A 20,150-nucleotide genomic window follows, 5' to 3' on the forward strand; every position below is an offset into this window, starting at 1 on the left:
TTCGGAATAAACACCCCTAACCTCGAAAGCCGTTCTTAACATGGGGAGGTTGAGAGGGTGTTTATTCCGAAAGCCGTTTTTAACATGTGGTGGTTGAGGGTGTTTATACTACGCTGGTGCAGGTCGTAAAAATAAAATACCTTATTAAGAATGTCAAAAACGAAATCAAAATGATTCAATGTAACAGTAACACCAGTGAAGTGAAGTAAGTGAACACGTCTTGTCTTCATGCCCATTTTAAATCTACGTTTAAAACGACTCTGCGAAGAATTCTCTTTTGACATAACAAGTAATTACTTCGCAAATAAAAATAAATAATTAATTAAATAAAAAATAAATGCATAAAAAAATAAAAAATAATAAACATTAAAAAACTAAATAGAAAACGTATTTACTCACTTGCTGGTCGCTTATAACAACGTAAAAAAAAAAAAAAAGGACCGCTTACGTCATTAAAACTACTTAAGTGTTTCCGGCGTTGTTTTCTCGTCACTACCCTTAGTTGATAGTTTTAAAACGGAAAACTGAAGAGGGTCCAATCTACCAGCTACCTCTGAAGACTGAGTTTAATGTGCATAAAAGAAGAGGCGGTTTGTTCTCTTTCACACTCTCTTTACCACACACACACACACACACACACACACACACACACACACGAAGAAAAATCTAAAAGAGGAAGAATTACCGTATGTTTTTTCAACTGGCCCACCCCACACACACAAAAAAAAAAAAAAAAAAAAAAAAGAAGTGCTTGTGTAGATTGGTAATTTTTTAAATCATTTCAGGTGAAAACATTACTTATGTGTCCTGACGAAATTAGTATGAACTAGCGGGGCCTGAGGAAATTCCACAGGGGTCTCATTCATATATAATATATTGATTGTTGGCATTCAGTATGTTCACAGCGTAAATGGAGACACTGATATTATTGTAGCTTTTTTGTTAAAACTGCAAAAGTATTTATCTAAGCTAGCAGGGACGCCCGACATAGTCCGGTCGTAAAGTACGCTTAGATATGATATTTTAATTCTTGCAGATTTCGTATAAATTATTATAGAGTTAATGTTCTATCGATTTTTATATATTATAAAGTTGCAATTTTAAAAATAAAAAAATATATATATTCATATGACTTGGGTGCATCAGCTTGAATCGAAACAAAAACCAAAACTTATGAAAAAATATATGTATATTAGGTACCTCCAACGCGCGCCACAATTTACCCCCCCCTCTATGTAACACAATGTAACTGTAATTTAATTTAATATTATCATCCTAACTCTTTTACCATTTAAAAGAAGAAGCTTTGGTAAATATTACCTTACACTACAACAGAAAACCAACCACTCTAATTTGTTTTTTTTTAGGGGTATTCGAGGTCGCTAACAACAAATCTGATAATCAAACTCCTTGCAAATTTACTGTTTGCATGGTATGAACCCCTAGACCTTGGGACTATTTTATGCCATTTCACCGCCTTCAGTAGTGTTTTTCTTACATAATGTGTTCACATGCGAACGGGTGTAGTGAAGTGACTTATCACATCAGGCAGGAGTCTTTAAGCGGTCATTTGAAATTAGAAAGTTAAAAAAAAATGTATGTGGTTCATTTTTTTTTGTCTTACATAGTTTTTAATGCATTTAAACAAAGTTTTCACTTGGAGTTTACAAAAACATAAGTAAACATTTTTTGTTCTTTTTTTGGGGACAGGAGGAGATTCAATTATAAAACTTCTGTAGTTTAACAGGTGATGTTTTTCGTTCTTTTTTTATGGGGGGATACAATTATAGAACTTGTGTAGCTTAACAAGTGCTTCTGCAGTTTAATTAACCGTTTTGCCATGAGTAATGCGGCGACATTTACCGATTGAAATAAAGTTTTCAAAAAAAAATATATGGTTCATTTTTTTTTTTTTATCTTACGTAGTTTTTAATGCATTTCAATTGATCTAAAAAATAAAGTTTTCACAAGGGGTTTACAAAAACATAAGTACCAAACATTTCCTTTCTTTTTTTATTCTTCAAATTTTTACCGTCTGTTTGCATCTCTTTTTGCTGATCAGTATAATCCGGCGATTTCCATCATTCATTGAGCAAGATTTGCAAAAAAAACAGCTTTAAATTGCAGAAGTACCATCCTGTGTATATAAAGTATATGTGTTTCTGTAATCAATGCTCGTGTATAATCTAGTGGTTTGAGTTATAAGGACAGGCACTTTTTTTTTTGTATATGGAGTGTCTGTATGTGTTGATCTGTTACGTGTTCTTTTAATAGTCTTTCTATGTATGTGTGAGTGTTTTCTCATATTCATGATACTAATGACCGAGACAATAATGGACAGTCTTTAATAAGGACAAATAACACCCTTGTCTGCTTGACACCCAACATACCTTATCTATTGTCTCCCTTTCCTTTGGCAGCTGACCTGATTAGAACACCCAAACTCTGAGTTAACATTTCCAGATCTTTATTTCTAAATGTTCCACATCTCAGAGTTTGCAGCTCTTCATCTTCTTATATTTTCCTTAGTTGTTCCGTAGATGCTTCCATCAAACCACAGAGACAATTTCTGTCTGCTAACTAACCCAGTGCTAGCTAACTCACAACCCGTTTCCATTACAGACTAACTCCTAATTCTGATTTCTCTTAGCCTATGCGTCTCTGACATCAGCCAGGGTGGACAGTCTTGTTTGTCATGTAAGCCACATCATCGTTTACTAAACCAAATTTCAAACGAGCTTTGTTTATGCTTTTCCTCTTTTGTAACATTTTTCCTTGAGCCAAAATTCCCCAATTAAATATTTAACAAAAATATTTGAACTAACATTCTTTTCTTTTAAAACATTTTTTTGGGGGAATATCTTTGTAATGTAAATAATTTAACGATTAATCATAATAATCGTTTTGACCCTTTGCACTGCCTGCCACAACAGATACTAAGGTGTGATCATAGCCTAAGGGCCACAACATTACAATATATCTTACCATCTCAACATTGTTTTAGTCACCTTTTTTTTCTTTCAATTATCATCTTGTTTTTCTTTTCTTCTATTTTTGGTGAGCTTGCTAGATCGAGATGACAACCCTTGTATATAATTCAGATTCTTTGTAGACAAAAGAAAAATCCAGGTTGTTCTCATACATCCAAACAACATGATAGTAATACGGGTGTGTTCTAGGGATCGATCCTTGGACCTTTAAACTATCTTCTTTATCAAATTGTGTCCAAGATGGGTATATTTGTTGTTGATGACATCATACTCTATATCAGGCTTGAAGTTAAAAAGGAAGTACACATATCCAAGGCAATGACTGAAATCTAAGAAAATGGTCCCTAGTCTGTAGCTTAATGGGGACGGAAGCATCTCATTTGCATATGAGGTGACAAGATTGCAAGCATATAAAAAGAATTAGCAGCCATTTTTTTCTTTTCTTTATTCTTTTTGTCTGCACTGAACACTACAAGCTGCCCCAAAACAGGTTTGTACCAGTTTTTAAGGAATTTAATCGCATGCCCTCTTGATCTTCAATATAAATTATTGGTCTTATATTCCATCATCTAAGCCAAGTGGTGTATTTGTGGTGCGACCATCGTTTGGGTTCTTCTTGAGGGACTTAATTGATTTCCTCTTCACCTGGTAAAGAAACTCTGTATGTATAAGATGTGACGTGGCACTCTGTCAACTGCCACTTTGTTCTTGGAGAGTACTTCAATTACTGTCTCTTTTCCCCATTGGGTTGTACAGCAAGAATTGGATGGTTTCACCCATACCTTCTTGTCCATTGCGTGCACCTGTTTTGCTCTCTTCATTATGGCCAGCAAATGTCACCATTTGTATATAAAAACAGATCGATGTGGCACTGACATTTTGTCTTAGCCAGTTTTTGATGCCATGTTATACCAAAAAACCGCTTCCTGGGGCGAAATTTGGCTTTTTGTTGCCACAGCTTTTATAGTTGGATGGTGCCTCTCTATAATTCCATTGCAGCTTTGGGTGGTATGCAGATCTATAGTATTGCCTACACTTCTCAAAACAGCATTCTAAAGGCTTCTGAGCAGAAAGACATACCGTTAACCATCAAAACCTTTTATACTGGCCTCCTTTCCATGCACACCTCTTGAGCAACTCTTTTGCTGTTTCTGCTCTAATGTTTTGCTATGCTGTTACTCTTCCAGCTCCAAAGTCAATCATAGTTAAATATGATTCATACAAGGAATGTGCTAATCACCACGAATTCTCTGTTAAATGCTGTTTCCCTTTTTTATGCTTTGATAGTGCAGAGTCAATGGATTGTTCCACCACCTGATCATCGTCCATTTTTTTTATTTTCACATAGGGGTCACCACTTATCAAGGCCCGAAGGCCACTCAGGTATAAGGGTTATTGCATGTACAGTAATCAATGAGATAGTATTGTAGTAATCATTAGTATTGGAGGTTTTGATAGAGAGTCTTACTTAAGGGGGCGGTTTGTCAAGAGTTTGTTTATGTTGAACTTGAAAACGTCCAAGTTGTAGTCAGGTGGAAAACAGGCAAGCGGCAGAGAGTTCCACTGGCGTGCAGTTCTAAGAAAGAAGCTTTGTTCATGGAATCTACGTTTTGATTTAGGCACAGATAAAGAGTGGGGAAAATTATTGACAGTAGTTTCAGCCAGACAGGTGTTTCTCGTGAAAGATTGGTGAGGGGGGGGGACGAGGGATTGGAGCTCAGACGAGCACCTGCCATGGAAATAACGATAAAACAAGGATAGGCTCGCAATGTCTCTTCTGTGGGAGAGAGGTTGCAGGGTAGAGAAAAGGGTATACCCCACCAAACCACAAAGTATTTTGTACTCTGTCAAGGCAGGATAGGCTGTTTTTAGCAGCTCCTGCCCAGATATGGCAACAGTATTCCATCCTTGGACGTACTTGGCTTTTATATAGATAGAGAATTGCATCAGTAGTGAGATATCTTCTGGAGCGGTAGAAGGATCCCACCATCTTTCCAGCGACCTTGGCAACAGACTTGATGTACGTGTTCCATTTCAGATCAGGAGTAAAGGTCAAACCCAGAAGCTTGTCAAAACACGGGGCCTCACCCAGACGAGAGCCATCCATCACAATTGATGCCAGATGGGGATCAGAGCGTTGATGATGTAAGGATAGGAGTTTGGTTTTGGATGCATTAAAGGTAACCAGCCACATCTTTCCCCACTGAACCACGCGCTCGAGATCAGAGGAGAGAGAATCAGAGAGAACTTTGTCATTTACAGCCCTTTCCGTGACGAGTCTATTGAGCATGATCACTCTTAGTTGTAGTGGTGTTTTCCTTACCATGACCTCGACATCAGTCTCTCTACAAGCTTTTGCGTCTTTGCCACCCACCATAATATTGCTGGCTCTACCCCAAGAGTCAGCAACACTTGTAGTGACGAGCGTAGTTGTACAGCTGATATCAACAAGGGATCTAGTCTTCCTGTTGACAGTGACCACTATCTGTGGCAACAGACTCTCACACATCTTTTCAGTATTAAAGGGACAACTACTGGTGCAACAGCAACCTTTTATTCATTTCCCTGAAGCAGAAGGGCAGATTTTAATACTCTGGCCAAACTAACCACATCCGAAATAGATTATGTCCAGTCTCAGTTCTAAACAATCTCTCCTCGGGTGAACCCCCTGATATCTGAAGCATTTTCCAGTAAATCTTCAGCTCTATCTCTTCTCTTCTTTACTTGTTTGTAGTAGAAATTGCAATTGCTCTTAGTTCACTGGGATGTTTTGACAGCACCCTGGTATGCTTCAAAATTTCTTCTACCTCCATGGTTTCAATATTAGCGAATTGTTGCAGTTCTATAGATATGCGGTCAGGAAAACTACTCATGAAAGTCGGTTTAATAACCAGTTTAATAGTCTTCTCAAGGCTTCATCCCAAATATCCAGCTAATCCTGCAATCAGTTTATTTCTGCTGCATATACATCTACTGATTCCTTCAATTAACTTGACAATCAGCAAAATCCCACCTCTTCAGTGTAGAGGTTCCTTAATACCGGAAATCTTTCTACTTTAATAGTTTCTTCCTTTGAATTGCTACACTTTGGAATTCCCTACCTCTTTCCTGCTTTCCTGACTGTACTAACATGCAGAAATTTAAATGTAATGTCAACAGACATCTTGCTGCTCAACTCCCTACATAATGTAATTGCAGGCATAATCACATATAGTAGTCCTTTAGATCCAAGTGGTAACATGCCTAATTTGGAGCTAATAAAAGTACAAATAAAAAAAACTCTTCTGTTAAACATTGAGTCTGGCACAAAGACAGTGTTTAGCTTAGCCCTCACCCTGCTTAACTTCCTGAGCCAGCACAAAAGTGAATCACAAAGATTGTGGAAATCAACAACACCCACTAAATTTGCATCCATAAACAAAAATTGTTGTACTTGTACAGAATTTTCACGTTCAAAACACACATTTCAGGTGAAAACATTTGTTGTCTAAAGTAAGAGAGGGTGTTTGGTTAGTTAAATCTCTTGGACAAATTGGAAGTTAGGAAAAGTTACTTCCCTTGTACATTTGCTGTCGTGGTGTTTTTTTACATCCTCGGGTGGTTGTATTTGCATAATCGCCTCTACTTTCTAAGGATCAAGGTTTGATACCCTGTTTCGAAATGATATGACCGAAAAAGGGTATTTCGGATATTTTTACCACAAATTTTTCTGAGTTGAATTTGCAGTTTTTTTTCTTGCCTTAAGCATTAGTTGCTTAAGTGCTTTGTCATGATCACTACTATCTTCTTCTAATCCATATAGGATTATGTCATCACATATAGAAAGGACGTTTTTAAGGTCACCAAAATACTTTTGCATGGCCCTCTGAAATTCATCTTGGGCACATTTTACTCCCATGGGAAGCCTATTTAACATGTATCTACCATATGGTGTTATAAATGTCATAAGTCTTCTGGAATTCTCATCCAGTTTTAGAAGCCAGTGCCCAGATTTAATGTTGACAGTTGTGAACCATCTTGTGCCATTTAGCTCAATGGTGACGTTCTCAAACATTGGAGTTGCATAATGTGGTCTACACACTGCTTTATTTAAGTCCCAGAGGTTTAGGCATAGTCTAATCGAACCATCGATTTTGGTCACATAAACAAATGAGTTCACCATGGTGTTGGCTCAGTCACTGGAGATAGTATGCTTTGTGCCACTAAGGAGTCTAATTCCATTTTTAACTTCTCCTTGAAAGCTATCAGGATTCGTTGTGGTGGTGTACAACTGGCGGTACTTCAGGGTCCACATGAATAGCATATTCACCAGGAAGACAACCAATAGCATCAAATACATCAGGGAATTTCTGAATGATTTTTCCAACTTGATCTTGGCATTAGAACGGGCTTTGTATTTTTTTGTGATGCTTGGTCATTGTTTGTTTGCACCTGATGCTTTTTTGAACTGTCTGTATCGACTGACTTCACAGCTAAGTTTGGGTCACTAGCCCTAACTCCCTGTCTGTAGTCCTATCAATATGAGCCCTTTTGAATTCACAACGTGGAATGTTGCACTGATAAATTTGTTGCAGAATCTTATCCGCAGTCAGCATGTTCCTTCTTATTCAATCGTTGTTTTACTGAAGGCAGTTAATCATATAGCTGTTGCTTTGAGTGGTACTCCGTGTAGTTTTTTGTATATTTCCTTGGGTAAAAGATTGCTCATAGCACCTGTATTGACCTTCGCATTGATGTCTATTTTCCTCTGACTATTGACAATTTTTAATCTAGCATATGCCTCGGTAGTGTATGATGGCAACTGTTGAATGGAGTGGACTAAAATGTCTTCTCTTGAACCACTAATGTTACTTTCGCCTTGCGTCGCCATGAGGATTCACCTGTTTTTATGTCATTGTGGGGGTATCGTTCTTTTCTGTCCTTGTTTTTTATCCCCTATCTTGGAGTGGCAAACATTAGCAAAGTGTCCTTTTTTTTTTTGTTGCATATCATTCACGATTTTCCTGTTGCTGGGCACTCTCCTCGAGGATGTCCTTTGCCACAATATCCAAACTCTCTTGGCTTTTTACTATTCCTAACCTGAATTGCATGTGTATTGCTCTCTTCCACTGGGGTGCATTGCTTCAACTTGCTTGCACGTTACCTCCTTTGTTCTCCTATGCTATTGTGAGATCATTACCTTCTTTGATTAAGGATTTCTGCGCTGACTTTAGATAAATTCTGAATATGAATAGATCGACTACAAGGGTATCCTCCACTATTTGGTCATATTCATACTGTTTGACTATTTAAAAAATGAGTGTGCCGATTCATCTGAATTTTGTCTGCACTGCAGCAATTTGTGTCTTGCCACGTGAAAATTCGCATATTGACAAAAATATTTAATGTAGTTTTCATCTGTCCTTTCTTCTTCATGCCAAAAGACGAATGTGTCACTTATTTCTTGTCCTTCAACACCAGCCAATAACAAAAGATATCTAACCTTGATATCATCGTTACCATTGTGCATCGGATCTTCAAAATGAAGCCTAACTTGCCAAATAAATCTGTCCATTGATTTGGCAAGGTTTGTGCTGAACCAATCTATTGTTTGTGGTAGAACTTGGGATGAAGCTTCCATACTAAATAATATCGATTTGGTATAAGATAATCATCTTACCTTTCATGTTTAGCAGCTTCGTACATGGTTGTCTTTTTTTAAAAAAACTTGTGTGGAAAAACAAATGTCACTGCTTATTCATTATTTCCAATTCGATTCGTTTTGGTAAAAAAAAAAAGATCTACACGGATCACTCTTGACACCATGTTATGTTGGAGGGAGGGGGGGTTGATCCGATAGGATGGTTGTGATAAAGAATGGATAAGAAAGAACGAGAGTTAAAGAATACAGGTTTTATTTACAAAAGACTCCATAACAGGCAAAAATGTACAAGGGAAGTAACTCTTCCTAACTTCTGATTTGTCCAAGGGACTTAACTAACGCAACAAAGGGGGCTGTGGGTGTCGTGATAATACATACTTTGGAAGCATTGATAAACAGACTCGAAGGTGGTGTAAAATGCGTTCTTTATTGTCTAGTAGTAAACGTTGCACTGAGAAACAATGGCGGACGAGATTCATACGTCACGGGCCAAGGGGCATAACTCTAGGCGACTAATAGTCTCTTAGCCTATATTATGACATCCCTTCCCTTCCATATATATGTATATAGTCCAAGGGCGATATTTAGCCTTTATCTGATTAAGGGATAACATAGTCTCTAATATACTATTTAGCTTGTCTCCATTGTTCTAGGGTAATGGTATTGTCTCTTTTTTTTAGGATAGTGTAACCTATAAGTTCAGTTTCTGAGGAGCATTCACTCGTCTCTGAGATCTTCTTAATTCGGGGGTGAGTTTCTCAGTTCGGGTGTGAGGCATGCCGCTGGAGTGTTGTTCGGTGGTCGGCTGTTCGATTTGTTTAGGGGGGGGGACCTTCCTTCTGGGTGGGATCCGGTGGAGAGTCGCTGGGGCGAGGTTGGTCGGATCTATTTGCGGTTGTTGATCTCCTCCCAGCTGGTCTGAGGAACTGCCTGTTCCTTCTATAGGTGTTACCGTTCTCAGATTCAACTATGTAGGATCTGGGTGTCACGCTGGAGCGCTGAATTTTTCCAGGCTCCCATATCTTTGCTTTTTCCTGCTGGACATAGACATTCTGTCCTGCATGTAGGTGGGAGTGGTGTCTGTTATGTTTCCTGTCATAGCAGACCTTAGACTGATCTTTCTGTTTCTGTATGGCTGTCCTAGTCTGCTCATCGCCAAGTTGTTGCTTGGATACTAGGGGTGTCCGTATTTTTCGTCCGTTGAGTAACTCTGCCGGGGACTTAATGTCTGATGACAGTGGCGTGGCTCTGTAAGCCATCATTGCTAGGTAGCTGTCTTGACCAGTTTCCCCTGCCTTCGTCAAAATTTTCTTGCATGTTCCCACCATTCTTTCGGCGAATCCGTTAGACTTGGGGTAATGTGGGGACGATGTCCTGTGTTGGAAGCTGTACGTCCTGGCGAAATCCTTGAAATCTTTACTTGTAAATTGTGGACCATTGTCCGAGTACAAGATTTCCGGCACTCCTTGTTCCTCAAATATCGTCTTAATACTTCTAATAACGGATATTGATGAGGCGGACGGAAGGCGTCGTACGAAGGGGTTTCGGCTGTACTGATCTGCCACAAGCAGATATTCTTTCCCTGCCAATGTGAACAAGTCTGTGCTGACGTACTGCCAGGGGTACGTAGGGGTTTCGTGCTGGAGTATTGATTCGAGCGGGATACTGGCTTGGTATTTCTGGCATGTGTGGCACTCTCGGACTATATCTTCTATGTCCTTATTTAACCCTATCCAGTACACCGCTGAACGCGCTCGTAACCTCGTTCTCTCTACTCCTTGGTGTGAAGCATGCAGCTCTTCCAGTATGCCTCTTTGCAATGAGGCTGGGATAATGATTCTCTGGCTCTTGAGTAGAATTCCATCCTGGACCCCAATCTCATCTCTGAAATTCCAGAATGGCAGGAGAATTCCTGGGCAGTCAGCCCGGTTGGAAGGCCAGCCGGTCAATACCATGCTTACAAGTTGCTTTAGGAGTGGATCCTGGGATGTTTCCACTCTTATATCTTCAACTCTCGTCGGCGCAAAGTTGAGGTATGAGATCATGCTATGGACGTTGAGATCGATCCCTTCAATGTGCCCACTGGGTCTGGGTGCTACTCATGACAAGCAGTCTGCAATTGGAACTGTTTTTCCTGGGGTATATTTTACAGTAAAATCATATCCCTCGACCTTCAATAACATTCTAGCCAGTCTTGGAGGTGCTTGTGCTAGATTTTTCAATGCTATCGACTCCAATGGCTTGTGATCCGTATGAATTGTCGTTTTGTGGCCCCAAACGTAACTGTGAAATTTCTCCAGGCCAAAGACGATAGCCAACATCTCCCTCTCTATGTTTGAGTAGCGTGTTTCTGGTCCGGAAAGTGCTTTGCTCGCGAATGCTACTGGTCTGTCGTTTTGTAGCAGAGCCGCGCCTATACCCATTGAAGACGCATCTACCTGTAGCACTATTGGTTCTTTAGGAGTGTCGTATGATTTCCGATCTCTTTTTTGATTTCTTCGAATGCCTGTTGCTCCTGTGAAGACCATGTGAAGTCATTCTTCTTCGATGTTAACTCATGTAGGGGTTTTGTCAGTGTCGCGAGTCGTGGAGAGAATTTGTTCAAGTAGTTCACCAGGCCTAGGAAGCTGGTGAGCTGCTTTGCATCCTCGGGGGGTTGCATCTGTGTGATCGCCTCTATTTTCCGGGGATCTGGCTTGACACCGTCTCTTGAGATTATGTGGCCGTAGAAAGGGATTTCGGAGGTTTTCACCACAAATTTCTCTGAATTAAACCTGCAGTTTCTTTCCCTTGCTCTAAACATTAGCTGCCTCAGTGCCTTGTCATGGTCACTGCCGTCTTCCTCGAATCCGTACACTACTATGTCGTCGCATATGGATAGGACATTTTCGAGGTCTCCGAAGTTTTCCTGCATGGCTCTTTGGAACTCATCTTGGGCAGATTTGACTCCCATGGGGTACCTGTTGTACATGTATCTGCCATGTGGGGTAATGAATGTTGTGAGACGTCTCGACTTTTCGTCCAGTTTCAAATGCCAGTAGCCAGACTTGATATCGACTTTTGTGAACCATCTAGCGTTGTCTAGTTCCGCAGTGATGTCTTCGAATGTCGGAGTCGCATAGTGTGGTCTGTGCACTGCTTTATTTAAGTCTCGGGGGTCGAGGCATAGCCTGACCGATCCGTTCCTTTTAGTGGTACAGACGAATGAGTTTACCCAGGGCGTCGGGTCCTTTACAGGGGAAATTATTCCCTGGGCCTCTAAGGAGTCCAACTCCAATTTCAACTTTCCTTTTAGGGATATTGGGACTCGACGTGGTGGGTGGACAACTGGTGGTACTTCGGGGTTTAAATGGATGGTGTGTTCACCTGGCAGACAACCAATGGAGTCGAATACGTCTGGAAATTCCTCAATGATTTTCCTCCTTTCTCCAAGGTTTCCCATCGTACATGGTTCCTGCACGGGGACCGGTTTCATGTCGTGCGGGGGAGTAGGCCGGGATGCTTTGTCCGTCACATGAGTTGTGTCCGTTTTTATAGCCAAGTTAAGGGTGACTAGCCCTAATTCTCTTGATGTTTGGAGTCCTATTAGTATAGGGTCTCTTGATTTCACCACATGAAAGGTCGCTTTAACGAACTTGTCGCGGGATCTGACCCCTAAACGACAGGTCCCTTCTTGGTCTATCGTTGAGCCTCCAAACGCAATTAGCCTTATAGCTGATTTTTCCAGTGGTACTCCTTTCAGTTCCTTGAATACCTGTTTAGGTAACAGGTTGCTCATTGCACCTGTGTCGATTTTCGCGTCAACCTCTATTTGGGCTTTGCTGTTGCCTATCTTCAGTTTTGTGAAAGCTTCTGTGGTCGCTAACGGTAATTCCTTTACTGTGTGAAAGTACAGCTCCTCTGTGGAACTGTCGTCGTTGCTACCCATGTGTGCTGCTGCCATGTGGATTTTATTCTTATTATATTTCCTTTGTGGCTGGAATGACTGTCTGCGTGTGTGCCCCTCGTCTCCCATTTTAGAGTGGCAAACTTTAGCAAAGTGCCCCTTTTTATTGCATTTTAGGCAGTATTTGCCTTTAGCTGGGCATTTATATTGATGGTGTTTTGTGCCACAATTACCACATGTGGTAGGTCCACTGGGCTGTCTGGCTCTAACTGCGAGTGTAGAGCTGTCTTCTACTGCTGTTGTACGTAATGCTTCCATTTGTTTACACGTGGCTTCTTCTGTCTCGACGATTCCGAGTGCTTTCTCGATCGTGAGATCGCTTCCTTCTCTTATTAGGGACTTTTGTGCAGACTGTAAATAAATACCGAATATGAATAGGTCCAACACAATGGTCTCTTCCACCGTCCGACCGTATTCACACTGTTTGGCTGTCTGACGCAGCCGACTTAGAAATGCGTGTGCCGATTCATCCGCGTTTTGTTTACATTTTAGTAGGTTGTGTCTAGCTACACGAAAGTTCGATCGCGGATTCGCATATTCCTTAAAAAATTGGATATATTTATCCAATGTCCTTTCTTCTCCCTGTCGAAAGGGAAAAGTGTCACTTATTTCCTGGCCCTCGATACCAGACCATATTAGCAAGTAATTTAACTTTGTGTCTGAATCTACGTCTTTCATTGGGCCGTCGAAATATAAATGAACTTGCCTGATAAATCGGTCCATTGATTTGGCCAAATTTGAAGTGTTCCAATCGATTGTTGGAGGTGGTAGTTGCGAATATGTATTCATCGTCGATTGCGAGAAAAATACCGACACCACGTGTGTTTTGTATTAATTTTTTTTTTAGATCCCGAAAATGTTCGTTTTTTTTTTTTTTTTTTTTTTTGGTGTAATATTGTTACTATTCCTTTGATTCTTTAGAGGATCCCACTTCAGACACCATGTCGTGATAATACATACTTTGGAAGCATTGATAAACAGACTCGAAGGTGGTGTAAAATGCGTTCTTTATTGTCTAGTAGTAAACGTTGCACTGAGAAACAATGGCGGACGAGATTCATACGTCACGGGCCAAAGGGCATAACTCTAGGCGACTAATAGTCTCTTAGCCTATATCATGACAGTGGGGAAAATGGAGAAGGCTTATCGCTTAAGCATCCTGCAGGGTCTGACTGAGAAAGGAAAAGAATCAGATAGCATGCATAGTTTTTATAACATGTAGTCTCTCAAAGTCACGTGAACTCACATTGTACGCATGCAAATTAGGGGTACCTGTACTGTATGAAAGTAGCTTGCATTGAGAAGGTGGGGGGGGCGGAGAAGCAGTACAAGAATCTGTAAAGATTATTGTTGCTCGTTACATTGCTCGTTTGCGTTAGATTTTGATGCATGTTTGTTGGATTCCTGCTACAATTTTTTGTTGAACTTTTCTAACGGAAACAGTATTATTGCGAGTCATGTCGAAATTAGTACGAATTCACAAAATTCCAAAATTTGATCCATAGAAGATCCTGGAGCTAGTTTTACAAAAAAATCATCCACAATAACGATGCAACATTTTGTATTTTGAAATGTCAGATTGTAAAATTGATCAATTGCAGTTTCCTTCCCTGAATTTTGCGAACTTGACAACATTAAACATTAAAGCTTACGATAAAACTATAAATAGATAAACTTAATTTTATTTTCATGTGTAATTTTATTTTTCTACTGGATCATTTTTCATAAGTTTTGTAATTTATACTAATTTATATATTTAACCGTGCAATTTTTTGTCTATTTAATAGTCTCGTCTTCGTTTTTGGCTAAAGAAGGAAAACATCAAAAAGTAAGTATAATCCCTCCATGTCGTAATAATACTTGCTTAAAATTTATTTGATAGTTGTGCAGTTTAATGACCGTTTAATGACGTTTAATTTTAGATAAAATTTAAGTCCAGTTTTGTTTATTAAATTGTTAGGCGAAAGTATAGAATAATTAACAAAGCTCCCTCCACACATGAAGCATGTATTTCTAAATAATAACATTATTATTTCATCACAGTGAAGTGAGGAACCGTGTGACACATGACATAGCATCATCTAGGTAAAAGAGAACTTTTTAGCATTGTAATATTTTCTGTGTCTCCATGTGACTCCAAACTTTAACTTGAACATTATGTTTGCAATGTACCTGTTGTATCAAGATGGAAATCAAGACAGTTCATCCTCCTTCCTATAGTCCAGACCTTGCTTTCTGTGACTTTTGGTTATTCCCTAAACTCAAGGAAAACTTTAGTGGCTTTCATTGTAAGACTGTAGCGACTGCTATATACAGCTGGAAAAATCTTTGGCAAAGACATTTTCATAGCAATCACCGTTTCAACGCCCACGTTTATCAGAACGCACATAATGTTGCAATTTAACCATCCGCACGCATGAAATAAAGGAACTATGTTGCGTTTCATGCATAGTGATACACAAAAAAAAACTGGAATGTTTGAGAATGTCTCTATAAAAGGATTCACCTGCAAAAATCCAATCAATTTCTCTTCAGATTTCTCCAGCCTGACACGTGTCTAACAAACTCCATCAAAAGGAAGACATCAAAATCCCTCATCTGAACTTTACGCGCACGACAAACAAAATCAAACTAATTTTTCTCTAAAACACCCATCGTGGAAAATCATCACAGTAAACGGGAATTGAAATCTAATTTTCAAAAATGTTATTTCGAACTACTGTTTTATTATGTGATGACCACTCGCATTACGCTTACGTGGTTTAATGACTAATTTTTCCCCTCATAAAATAACCACGTCCAACCAAACCATGTGTGACACTCTGACCATAAAAATCAGTAATCTAAAGCTTCATGCCATTTTCACAAGATACTCATTTAGCTACGCCGGCTTAATGAACATTTAATGAACATTTAATGAACATTTAATGAACATTTGTTGCAAGAAAAAACTAATGGGCAAACAACAATTCCTCACTATCCAACAATCATGAGGTTGTTTACATGGCAACCGAGAAGGCTAACCTGCTTGGCAGTCGGTTTGCCTCAAACTCCACATTGGACCAAGCAAACCTCTCCTTTCCTGACGTTCCTTTGCAGACAGATGCCACACTAGATTATCTGAAAATCACTCCTTCTCAGGTGCATGATATAAAAAACCTAGACACGCCAAAAACATACGTACCTGATCTCATCCCGGCTGTGCTATTAAAATAATGCTCTGCTAAGGTTGCTCCAGTCCTCTCCAAATTTTACAATAAATGTCTTAATGAATCTTGCTTTCCTAACTTCAAAACTGCAATTGAAGCACATGTTCCCACATGGAAATTCTATAGCAAACTCCACTCTCCTCAATGGTTTACTTCTACTTGTGCAGCTGCCAAAGCTCAAAGGCAGCATGTGTACCGCAGTTTCAACTGACATAAGTCCAGTTCAAACAGACAGAACTATATAGAAGCTAGAAGTAATTGTAAGAAAGAAATAGCGACAGCTAAGACAGAATACACAGAAACCACCAGAAAATGCATCGAAGCACAGAAATTAGGAACTCGTGATTTTTGGAAAATCTACAACAGTGTAATAAATAATGGGTAGTCAATGATTTGGCCACTATCAAACAATTATCAGGTTGTTTGCACGGCAACCAAGAACGCTAACCAGTCGGTTTGCCTCAAACTTCACATCGGACCCGGTACACCACTCGCTCCCTGACTTTCCTTTGCAGACAGACGCCACACTAAATGATTTGAAAATCACCCCTTCTCAGATACATGGTATCATAAAAAACCTAGACACCTTAAAAGCATGTGAACCCGATCTTATCCTGGCTGTAAGGGGAAAACAAATGAACACAAATCTAAGGAAATGGTAGAAACACTAGAGGAAGACAACCAATCTGTAGTGGAATGGGGACAAAAATGGATGGTCACATTCAATGCTTGCAAGACTAAACTTGTTTCCTTCAATAACTACAAGAAACCTTCTTTACCACCAATAGCAATGGCCAAGAACACATTACTCGAAAGTACTTCCTTTAAATTCCTCGGCCTAATGTTTACAGGGAACATGAACTGAAATAGATACATAGAGAGCATTGCCAAGGCTGCTGTGATGAAAATGGGCTCTCTCTACCGTGCTAGAAAACTACTTACACCTGAAAGTATCCTGTATCTCTATAAGGTCACCATTCGCCCATGTATGGAGTATTGTTGCCACATTTGGGCTGGTGCATCTGCTACTTGTCTCTCACTCCTTGAAAAGGTTCAAAAGAGAGTCGCCAACCTAATAAGTCCTGAACTGTCATCTAGGCTTCAGCCTCTGACCCATCGACGAAATGTTGTATCCCTTTGCCTTTTCTACAAGTATTTTAATGGTGAATGCTCTGACGAACTACAAGCACTTGTGCCCCTCGGCGTGAATACCCCCAACAAACCTGACAAGCAACTAAATCCCACCCCTTCACAGTAGAGATCCCTAGGTGTAAGAAAACTTTCTACTCCAATAGTTTTTTCTTCAGAACTGCTAGACTTTGGAACTCCCTTCCGGATTCTACTTTCTCAACTGTACTGACATGCAGAAGTTCAAGTGTAATGTGAACTGACATCTTGCTACTCATCTCCCTTCATAATACCCCTGCAACTGATGTCCTGATAATAGCCCCCTACTTTAAAGTGGCACTGTGCCTTGTTTGGGGTAAAAATTGAATAAAAAAAAAACTGCTGGAAAACTGTGGTACCAGTTTACAAGAATTCTGGCGAAAGAACTGACCCATTAAATTATCACCCCATTAGCTCCCTCCCACTTTCCGCCAAAATATTTGAACCCACACTTAACCAAGTTCTAGTCTATCATCTTACAGCTGCTAAACTTCTGACTGACCAACAATATGAATTTAGGCAAGCCAGTTCTACAGCCGATATCCTAACTGTAATCTCTGACCGTATATATTATACACTGGACAAAGCAGGGGAAGGTAGAGCAGTAGCCTTAGATATATCTAAGGCTTTTGATAAGGTTTGGTATGATGGCTTTCTCATGAAAATCAGATCATACGGTATCACTGGACAAATACTTGACATAATTAAATCCTTCTTAAATAAGAGAAGAATCCAGGTTGTCATCGACAGCCGTACATCTAAACAATATGATATAAATGCAGATGTACCTCAGGGGTCAATCCTTGGACTTTTATTATTCCTAATATTCATAAATGATCTCCATGATAAAATTGTCTCTGCTTTTGGGTATATTTGCTGATGACATCATACTCTATAACAAGCACGAGGGGAAAACAAATGAACACATATCTAAGGAAATGGTAGAAACACTAAAGGAAGACCTCCAATCTGTAATTGAATGGGGACAAAAATGGATGATCACATACAATGCTGACAAGACTAAGCTTGTTTCCTTCAATAATTATAAGAATCCTTCTCAACCACCAATAGATATGGCTAAAGATACTTATGCCTGAAAGTACTTCTTTTGAACTCCTTGGCTTAATGTTCACAGGGAACATGAGTTGGAACAGATACATTGAGAGCATTGCCAGGGCTGCTGAGAGGAAGGTGGGCTCTCTCTACCTTGCTAGAAATTTACTTATGCCTGGAAGTATCCTGTACCTCTACAAGGCCATCATTTGCCCATGCATGGAGTATTGCTGTCACATTTGGGCTGATGCGTTTGCTACTAGTCTCTCACTCCTGGACAGGGTTCAAAAGAGAGTCACCAACCTGATAGGTCCTGAACTGTCATCTAAGCTTCAGCTTCTGCCCCACCGACAAAAATGTTACATCCCTCTGCCTGTTTTACAAGTATTTTGATGGTGGATGCTCAGATGAACTACATGCCCTTCTACCCCCAACAAACCCAACCAGCAGTAAAATCCCACCCCTACACAGTTGAGATCCCTAGATGTAAGAAAGCCTTCTACTCTAATAATTTTTTCTCCAGAACTGCTACATTTGGAACTCTCTTCCAGGTTCTTGCTTTCTCAACTGTACTGACATGCAGAAGTTCGAATGTAATGTGAACAGACATCTTGCTGCTCAACTCCCTACATAGTATCCCTGCAACTTATAGCCCCGATAGTAACCCCTACATCAAAGTTGCACTGTACCTTTTTTGGAGTGAAAATGGAATAAAAGAAATATTTCTCTAACATGTAAATGTTATTTCACAGTGATCTCCAGTTTTTTAGCAAGTGTCATTATTTTCTGGAGTTATTCATGTTTTCATTTCTATGTGTGTGATGATGTGATTTAGTGGAAGCCTTCTGTAAATTTACCTTTAATGGTCTTGTGGATACTCTACTACTATCGACTTCTAGAGATTCCTGCACCTGCAACCTTGGTGTTGAAAATTGATAGATCCTGATTATGAATTGGTTATCCTACTGAACCACAGACACCATCACTAGACAACTGAGAAGATAATAGAGGCTGTGTCATGAGACTTTCCAGAGGTTGTTGGAATGATACAACAAGTGCATTGCAGCCGGAGGAGATTACTTTGAAGGGGACAAGAGTGTCATGTGTGTACTATCAATAAAAGTGTCCATATGAAAAAAAAGACTGGAAACTTATTGAAGACACCTTGTAAATTACCTCTTTCATAACCCAAGATTATACTTTTGGGGGTGATTACATGTGAACATTGAAAAATTGTGGAAGAATGAAAAAAGGTGGTGGGAATCAATTTCGCATATAAATTGAACGTAAAATAATCCTCCATTTCTGGGCCATTCTACTAATTTTTTGTTTTTTTACTTGATATGGTAGATAAATTGTGCTTTTGTGTGTGTGTGTGGCGGGGTGTATATGTGTTTTAGGCGATTACATGTAGATTTATGGTCTTAGCCTTGTACTTAAGGTTAGTGATAAAAAATTAGTTAACTGCTCTAAAAAGCTAAAACAGTCCGGAAGTTGAAGATCATTTTGTGTTGAAATTTGTGCATGAAAATGATCCCATGTTTAAACTCTAAAATAATTTTTGGTTCCTCGACAAAAGGAGGGTGGACCTGTAAATTCACTCTTGTCCGTTTGTCCGTTCGTCTGTCTGCACTTTTCTCAATAACTATGCCTTGGAATTTTTTGAAATTTTGCACAAACATTAAACATGATATGAGTAAAAAATTCCAGGAAAACTCTGATTGCCCCATAGAGGTGCCTTTTGGGTTAAAATAGCTAAAATTAGCACTTTTGTGCTTATTAAAAAAAATTGATACCTTGAATTTTTATAAAACTTTCTGAAAAGTTGTAACTAACTGATTTCTATATAATTTTGTTTGTCTATACTTTGCGATAACTCTTGAGTGTGCCCCAGGGGCTCTTTTATGGCTAATAAAAACACTCCATTTTTGGGACTATTTTACCATATTTGCCCAAAATTTTCTGCGTATGTAGATTTAGCAGTTTTGCATGATGCTGAACTCAAATTTAAATATGTTAAGGCCTTGAGGACTTTTGGGGCTAAATGGGTGGGGGGGGGGCAAATGATGGACTTAGTCATTTCTTTTTTTTTTTTGCATCGTGCATAACTCAAATTTACATATGCTAAGGCCTAAAACTGCACC

General features: G+C 39.4%; 1 protein-coding gene across 1 annotated transcript in view; it reads left to right on the top strand.

Annotated features, from left to right (window-relative positions):
• The first annotated feature begins 449 nt into the window (after positions 1-449).
• The window catches only part of LOC145252829 (uncharacterized), a 42,292-nt gene continuing 22,591 nt past the window's right edge, over positions 450-20,150 (top strand). Inside the window, exons 1-2 of the mRNA XM_080112803.1 lie at positions 450-590; positions 14,365-14,405. The gene's annotated coding sequence lies outside the window, so the exon portion shown is untranslated. The remainder of the gene's footprint in view (positions 591-14,364; positions 14,406-20,150) is intronic.

Source organism: Euprymna scolopes, chromosome 29, assembly GCF_053919585.1.
Source record: "Euprymna scolopes isolate OS-2025 chromosome 29, ASM5391958v1, whole genome shotgun sequence".
In the NCBI taxonomy this organism is placed as follows: Eukaryota; Metazoa; Mollusca; class Cephalopoda; order Sepiida; family Sepiolidae; genus Euprymna; species Euprymna scolopes.